Consider the following 8442-nt stretch of genomic DNA (forward strand, 5'->3'; position numbering starts at 1 on the left):
AGGCTTCGTATGAGTAGACGTGTATTCTGAAATACAATTTAAGAAACGGAGTCACATGTACTGTGATCCATCATTAGAAAACTTTTTTTTATCTCACCGAGGCAAGGCAACGAAAGACGGCCTGCCAAACAGATCGAAACTATAATGTATGTTTTATACCAAAAGTGTGACTGTTGCAGATGGGTCCTCCCAGAGGCTGGCCTACTTTCAGGTTTGTCTTTAAGTCACTCAGATTAACCGTGAGTGTGTCTCATTTTAACTTGTAGCCGACAGCCCCTCGTCACACCACTAAAGCAATCTGCACTGCTTTACTATAATACAAGATCAGACACGTGAACACCGTGTTTAAATCCTTCAGATATATTAATTTGTTAGAAATTATATTGTATACATGTCACAAAAAATGTGGTCAAAAAGACAAGTAGGCGAATATAAACAAATGTGAAATATTTATCAGCTTGTACACGTCTGGCATCCCCTCTGTAAGCAACATTCTCTCTCTCTCTCTCTCTCTCTCTCTCTCTCTCTCTCTCTCTCTCTCTGTGCCTGACTCAAGACCGAAGGGTCGAGAGGTCGCACACCTCCCGGGTGGCTGCCAGATGGGAGAGGTAGCGCTTTCCCGTCACCTAGCGGGGCTATATGATCGATCAAGGTCTAGCACGGGGAATTCATTTCTCTCTCTCTCTCTCTCTCTCTCTCTCTCTCTCTCTCTCTCTTTCTCTTTCTCTCTCTCTCTCTCTCTCTCTCTCTCTCTTTCTCTTTCTCTCTCTCTCTCTCTCTTTCTCGGTGCGATTTTAGAAGAGTAGGGAGACATTAACTGCTCCTTGCTCTTCCTTTCTTCTTCCTCTAGTCCTACCTAATTTACGAAATACAGCTATATAAAATAAACATTTTTATGTAGTGTAGTTGTCATTTGGAGAGTCTGGTAACTAAAGGCCCATCTGGTCATGAATCCATGGACTGCAAGAAACCAACCACTTCAACTGGTCACTCTCAAATGTATTTTGTGGAGATTATATTGAAGGATTGTCTATGTGACAGTGTGGTTCACGAAATGAGTAAGCGTGCTGTGTTATGGGCGAGCTGAATTGCAGTGAGGGAATAGTGGATTGTTTGTGGGTTGATATTTGTGTTGGTCTTTTGGAAGGGAAGAGTGGTGACCTCATCACAGTCTAGCTAGGCGTGCTTGTGTTTCTCTGGTTAGAGTAGTTTATGACGAGTGTATGTCTGGCAGAGATTCATAGAGGATGCTGTTTGGTCGGAAGCTTTGAATGGCTGAGGTGGTAATTTGTTTATGAATGTCTTTGTTAAGCATGGTGTTGGCTGGAGGAGGGGGTACTTGGCCGAGATGCTCTGAGTAGTGTTGGGTAGTTGTTCGTTTATTACTTCTTTGTACAGGGTGGTGATGCAACTTGTAGTTGCAAGGGTGAGATGGGTCCTGAGCTGAAACAATAAACTGCGTGCCTCGCATACTCATATCATCCTCGACTGAAAGCATTTATGTTTCTTAATCTAGGTCATTTATAATACTGTAATTTTGTGGCATAGGTGCATTCTCTTACTATTCTTAAGACTTTTTTGTGTATGTGTCTGTTTGCTTGTTTGATTTTTGTGATTGTGTTTATCATGCTTACCCATCTTTGTTTCTTTTACGGCTGGGGCCCAGTTTAGGTTAGTATAATTCACAGTTATTCTAATAATGATTTATAGATAGCTTTCAGGATTCAATCCCTTGTCCAAAGGTGATACCTGTGCTTGTCCTCATGGCATCGAATCTGCAAGATTCTTTCGCACTAATGTTCCCAGCATACTGAGAAAAGGTCATGTGTGTACCCAGAATAAGCCCTACAATACTGAGGTGTCTTTACAGTGGGTGTACTTGTGTGTAGAAGGAGACTTGAGGGAGTGTTTGAGGTTCGTGTCTGTCTGGTGTGAAGGGAGGAACGGTTGATTTAATTGGTGAGGCACTCATTCTGGAGCTGGGCTGCTGCATGTAGAGGTTTGTAGTGCTGTAAAGCTATTGCTAAGTCATCGGGATAAGACAGTACTGTTACTGAATACGTAAGGGCTGTCAGAGCGTGATTATGCGGGATAAGAAGAGACTGAGGGTGAATGGACTGCCCGTGGAACATCATTGATTAGTATTTTGAATTTAAAACTTTGGTTTGGTCTCTCTGAAAGGAAGCTGACCAGACATTTTCAATACTTTTCTTCCATGTTTATATCCAAGATTTAGTTTATTAGGGTGTGTTTTGGTGTCAGGAGCTTTGTTTATGTAAACAGCTGCTAGGTATGCGAAAAACATACGGTTGAGAATATTCTTGATACATTTTTACTTCTCCTGTGGATATATTTCTTTGTTCCTCGTCTTGGTAAAGTCCTTTCATTACTTTTCAAGTTTCTTTTTGTTCCCTTGCCTTAGTAGAATATCGTTAAAAATTAGATCGAATACATACATACAGCACACAATTAATACATTGCACTCCACACAGGCGTCAAGGTTTGGCCTTTTTCGTGGGAGACGAAGGATTAGGATAGATCTGAATTAAAAGCATTACCTAGCAATCGTATAAAAAGGACAAACTATGGTATTTTCCAGAAACCCCCTTCAAACAATGTATTGTTTATTTGAGCTAGCTGTGAGGCCTTAGGTTTCATACTCGTATAATCTCCTGTCGTCGAGAAGGGCTGCACGATTATGTTATGTTTGGCTAATAAAGCAAAGCACAGTTATAGATTATTCTGTCTGATAGTCAGCGAATCTGATGCTTTTCTATTTTTATTTGCTTCTGTACGGCTTTTTTCCTCTTATAACAAGAACAGGTTACCCTCCATGATGTTCTCCTAACCTTTCGAAATCAAAATTACTTCCAAAAAGACGAACATAAAATGATTAATACCTTTAATAAGCTTAACTCAAGTAATCATTGCATCGGATGAATCTCACGTTAGTCATGGATTCCTCGCCTTGTGAATACTGACAGAACAGAATTAATTTGCCTGGAGTTCTTAAACGCTAAACTGAGCTTAGTCCCGAAAGTTATATGTACGAATATATATATATATATCTCCATCATGCAATCCTACTTTGCCCCATGAGAAGCGTAGGAGCCCGGGGCTAGGCAAATTGGTCCTGACATGAGTGATATATCTCTCTCTCTATATATATATATCATCATCATCAGCCGTTTGAGTATCTACTGCAGGACCGGCCTATCCCGACCGAAGTCGGAACGATACAGCCAATGTATCTCTACCAAGTGACTTAGGCTGTCTGGTAGAGATTGTATGTAGGGTGTGATGTGCTTGTAAGTGTAATTGTAGTGTTGGAGTGGCTTTGGATGTGTTTCTGTAAACCAAGTGTAATCGGCCCGCGGAAGCCGACTGGGTGCAAGCATACTTTATAGTAAGCGACACTGGTTCAACCACAGCACCCCTTGTGTCTGCCAATGCAGTACGTGGCCGGGTGAACACTCTCAAAGTTTATTACCCTGGCGGGGCGCGAACCCTGGTTCACCCGTGTACGAAAAAGCACACTCTACCACAAGGGCTCCATATATATATATATATATATATATATATATATATATATATATATATATATATATATATATATAACTCCAAAGTGAAGTGAAAAGAACAGGCTGACTGAATAAGATGGAGAGATTAAATTCAGACATTTCTTGTGGTTGGATGGAACAGGCTCAAAGCTCGTAAATTACTATGGAGAAAAATGGGAAAGACCTGCGATCAGGCTGTTGGCGACGAGAACGATGACAGCAATAGTGAAGACAGTGATATGAAGCAATATAAATACATGTACTAGAACGTCTGAGAACGCATAGGGTCTCCTCACGTGTGAAACATCGTTTGGTCGTACTTAATGTAAAATTTTCTGGTGATACATTTCTGTGCAAAGTAATAATGAAAGTTGTTGCTTCAGTTGCCACTTTCTTTTTGGTCTTAACATGTTGACTTTTTAACGTCTCGGTGATTTCTTATCGGCGAATGTTTGTAAGTTCAGTATAAGTCTATAGGGCGAATATGTTGATTGTTCGAGGCAAGTCCGATATTCATAAAGGTTTTATCATCAATATCTCGTGTGAATAATATGCCTGTAGTTTTGTCAGATTTATTCAAATATATATAATATCGCCACTAACGGTGCGTCGTAGTGGTCATTCTAAAAAACTGTCATGATTCGAAACACACACACACACACACACACACAGAAAGATCACATCACATTAAATCACATTATATAAAACATGCTGTCTGGAAGTATGGATGTACCTGTATGAACAACAGTACCTGCTGTAGTGGTACTGGTACTGCACAGAGCGAGGCTCATCTATCAAAACTACAGTATGTATGGTTTGCATCCGAATTTACATATACAGAGGCCTGACCTGAATGAAGGTTTGTTTTGTGACCATCGATCCAGTGAATTTCAAGCTATCATTCTGCGGAAGCTTTCAACATTTTACTCATATTTCCAGTTCACACTTGGCGCAGTTTCCCCACAATAGGTTAAAAAAGAATAAAAATTGAAAGCTTTTATTCTCTCCTCCTCACTAAAACTTTATTGCTTTCAAGAACACTCAAAGAGTGAGTGAATTAGTGAAGGCTATATCCCTTCCCATTTCAAAGGGTCTCTCCTCTGCGAAATAAAATCATCAGGTGGTAGCATGAGTAAAATAGATATTACGGCCTCGAACCAAAGGAGTTAACAGTAACTTACCAAAACGATATCTTGTGGTTACACCTTCAGAAATTGACATCCTAATCTTGTTCACTAACATTATAATGATTTTCCTCCAAGAAAGAATAATAATATCCTTACTAAAGCATTAAGTGCCCTCCATCTCTTGTGTGTTGTCTTCTGACAACACATAAGAAAAGACTTTGTTGAGCTTCTTAGTAACCACTAACACGCAGAGAGTTAATATTATGTGTATGAACACATACTGTGCAGTAGATTTGAAATACCGATGACACCACAACTAGCCATTTCCAGATTCAGGGTTCAGTATTATTTAAAGAGAAAGATGGAAAATACAGCGAATGAAATATGTATGATGAATGTATTCATGTGTCATTCAAATCCTCAGTAAAGAAAAAAACTGAATTTTGGAAGTGGTGGCCTTGTCATCTGTATATATATATATTTTACGCTCCTGACCGGGAATCAAGCCCGAGACTTCTAGATAAAAGTCAGGCGCTGTTACCACTACACCACTGCGTAATAAAAGCTGAGCTACTTGAATTTTTTGATGAACCAGGTAAATCCATTATAGAAGGATATATTTCAATCAACACATTAGGATTATTGCTCAGCCCCACGCAACTCGGCAAGTGACACAGCAGTTTTATTCTATCCCAGACACAACACGAGCGTCTTTATGTTGGAGACACACATTACACGGATGTATACAAATGTTTTTTAGCAATAGTCCTAATGTGTTGTGATTGAAATATATCCTTCCATAATGAATTTGCCGGGTTCGCCAAAAAATTCAGGTAACACAGCTTTTACCACACCGTGGTGTGGTGGTAACAGCGCCTGACTTGTATATAGAAGTCTCGGGTTCGATTCCCGGTCAGGAGTGTGTAAAAAAAAATAAAAATAAAAATGCACAAATGCGTGTAATGTGTGTCCCTCCAATACTTATATACATATATATAAAAGGGGTGGGTGGTGGCTCAGTGGCTAAGTGCCTGACTCGAGACAGAAGTCGTGAGTTTTTGCCACGCCCAGGTAAGCTGCCATGCTGGGAGGGTAGCGCTCTCCTGTCACCTAGCTGGTTGTTGCAGCCGTGGCTCAGTGAGTTGGAGCGCTCTGACCAAAGGGTCGGAGGTTCGAGTCCACCCAAGGGTCACTGGTAGACATCAGGAAGGGATCAGATCATAAAATGCTACACGCCCCCAAAACCTAAGTCCTCTACCCAGGGGCAACACCTTATCCCTTATCGACAAAACGGGACACGGCGTAAAACTATATATATATATATATATATATATATATATATATATATATATATATATATATATGATGGAGGTCAAGGTATATGGGAGGAAATCTTCATATTTCACTGAGGACCCTGTAGAAAGCGAATGGAAAAGATTAATGAGAAAAATTAGATCGTGATAAAATCGCTTTAGAAGAAAATACAATTACTTTCTAATAATGAAGGTAAAATGACGATACGTTAGTATAGTGAGTTTCAGGTTTAAATGCATTTCTGCAAGGTTGGTTTACAGTTTTTCATCCAAGAAGCTACGCATTTTATTTTCATTTTCTTTTACAGGCGACCCACTGCTGTAAATAATGTTGGTTGGACTTTAGTTTTATCATTGTTTAGTTCCTTATCATTGTTCCTCCAACAGGAGCAAAGTGTGTAACATCTATAATCACGTTTTCCAATATCTTTAGTATGGGGCTTTCATAATTATATACTAGCATTAAGGCCGCCTTTGGAGGCCTGTGCTCGATGTTAAAATGCCATAAATGAGTCATAACACGGGAACCCCTGGCCCGATTGGACTGGAAATCGTAATTTTGTTCAACTTAGAGAATTTGAACGGTACCTTGTTCTAACAAAAACTGCGCTATGTTGTGCCGTTTTTGCTGTATTACAGTAACACACACACACACATATATATATATATATATATATATATATATATATATATATATATATATATATAGCGGTGTATATATTCCTCATGGAGTGTTTATTTTTTTATAATGTTCTCTCAGTAAGTGATAACCATTTTTTTTTTTTTTTAAGCGCATAGTTTTCTGTATTGAACCTTCCTTTTCACCTCAGTCTTGAAGTCCCACAAAAGTGGAGGGAGCTGTGAAGATCTCCAATAATGAGGGGCTAATAAGTGACGAAAGGAGACGACTTGATAAATGAATTTTAAAAAATGATTATCAGAGTCAAATTTCAGTAAAGCCGCGTTTCCCCCCCCCCCTCCAAGTTGAAGTTTGGGATTCAAAGCGCATCTTGGGGTGCTTGGTTTCAGTCCGCAAAAACAGTCCAGGATACACAGAACCGAAAAATTACACTTGCCGATCGCAATGTAAACTGAGGAGTTGGCCGAAGATCATCTAACGAATATGCAGTTTACATGTAGCCCTTATTTGTGCTGAACTGGCTCAGTATGTCGTTAAGATTAGCCAACTGCACCCTAACTTTATGTACATCTTGCTAATTTCATGATGTTTATCACTTTTGTGTCTATGCTGGCCATTCTCATTCTCCCCAAGCTGCACGGAGACTGCTGCCGACCTCGCTTGGGTGAGACACGAGCACGGTCTTGGTCAGTTCTTGGTTTCGATGACAAATGCTTGGGCCGGCTTCGTATCACTTTGGCCGACAAAAACGGCACAGCTTGGTTTCACCGAAGATGCCTTCGAATCCAGTCCGTCAGCTTGGACGACAAAAACGCGGCTTTAATCTTTTCTCAGATATCCAAGATTTTTAGCGTAAAATAATTTCGGAAATTTACCCTGAATATTTTGAAAGTGAGGAAGTGCAATAAGTAAATAAATAAAACTAATTAGTACAATAAATAAATAAAACACTCTACCCTAGGCATCCCAAAGCTCAATTTAAGTAATCTGACCCAACCAAACTGGGACATCCTTTTTACCAGCCGCGATAGTGAAGCTAGTATTGTTTTCATTTTGTCTTCCTTTCTGTGTGTGTATAGCACTAAAACTTCCCAACTGCTGAAGATACCATCATACAGGTGTGTAATAGGGATGAAAATATCCTAAGATTTAAAAATTGGTGAATGTAGGTCAAGGTCTGTATGTCTGTTACCACGATAACTTCGCAACCGCTCAAGACATCATTACAAAATTTTACAGACTTGTAGTACGGATGAAAATCTCCTACCAGTTGGAAATTGGCTAAAGTAAGTCAAGGTCAAGGTCATTCCGAGCCGCGCTAGATATGTATCGGCTCGCGGCTGGTGTGATTCCACCCCTTGGGGGGCCTTTAGTTAAATTAATTTAGGTATCCATATTTTCTTGCCGTGCAATTCTCAGGCCTTAATCTTTGTGCTTTTCAGACTGGCTAATGACTTAACTATAACCTACTATTGTGTAACCGCTGCGATCGTCAACTTGTTCTCTTGGCTGGACTGCATCTACTGTAAATTACTCCGATTTTTAAAGAGTTATGTGAAACATTTTCATCCAGCAGGAAGAAGAGTTAAAGGATGCTAATTATTAGTTCTTTATGTTATCTATTTCGACCAGCAATGTAACAGACGCATGTACTCATGATTTGGGTGCGTTTTGGCTTTGAAACATTTTTGTAATTCAGAATTATTTTCAGCATTGACAAGATCGATCGTGTAATGTTTTTCCTCAGTTCCTTTCAAAGCTACATTTATTTTGATGTAACTGCCGCATACCGTGATTATTGA

This window comes from Coenobita brevimanus, chromosome 67 (genome assembly GCF_032717465.1).
Source record: "Coenobita brevimanus isolate Jiangsu-jjx chromosome 67, ASM3271746v2, whole genome shotgun sequence".
NCBI lineage: Eukaryota > Metazoa > Arthropoda > Malacostraca > Decapoda > Coenobitidae > Coenobita > Coenobita brevimanus.